General features: G+C 41.2%; 1 protein-coding gene across 12 annotated transcripts in view; it reads left to right on the top strand.

Annotated features, from left to right (window-relative positions):
• The window catches only part of LOC118324174 (cyclin-dependent kinase 17-like), a 40,173-nt gene that overhangs the window by 26,933 nt on the left and 12,663 nt on the right, over positions 1-577 (top strand). The window lies entirely within an intron of this gene.

Genomic DNA, 577 nt, shown 5'->3' with positions numbered 1-577 from the left:
GTAACAAAAACATAACAATTCTAACTTATGTACTTACTTTTACCCTGTCTGTGCAATGCATGATGGCAGTTAGTTCTCAGTTACTCAAACATACATTTCATAGTCATCAATTTTCTAACTTTTTTTGTTGTGGGAGTCCAATAATTAGGGTATATACTGTGTTATAGTGAATGGAGTTCAGAATTTCAGACTCAGACCTGGGTTTATCTAGCATTTAACATACAGCAAGTTGCCTGTCTATGTGAGTGCACGTATGCTGTGGACAGGTAAAGTTATGTGTTGCTCTGTTGTGCCACATCCCTGAGTATGTGCTCATGTCTCTGCCAGAGTGTGTATGTGTGTGTCTGTTTGAAGGAGTTGCAGAGTGATGAGTGCAGCAGTATTACGGAAAATGCCTCTGGACACACAGGCTGCTGCCTCTGACTGCTGTGAACAGTGGAAGGGACTAATTTAGACCATTTTTACCACAGAGAGGAAGAGAAGAGGGGGGCAGTGAAGGAGAGGGAAATGCTGGGGTGAGAGAGTAATTATGGAAGTAGGAATGATATAATTATTGGTATGACAAAGAAAGAGGAGA

This window comes from Morone saxatilis, unplaced genomic scaffold (assembly GCF_004916995.1).
Source record: "Morone saxatilis isolate NCDOM2014 unplaced genomic scaffold, NCSU_SB_2.0 Contig15, whole genome shotgun sequence".
Classification (NCBI taxonomy): Eukaryota; Metazoa; Chordata; class Actinopteri; family Moronidae; genus Morone; species Morone saxatilis.
Note: the sequence above shows the minus strand (reverse complement) of the source record. Positions and strands in the feature narration are given on the sequence as shown.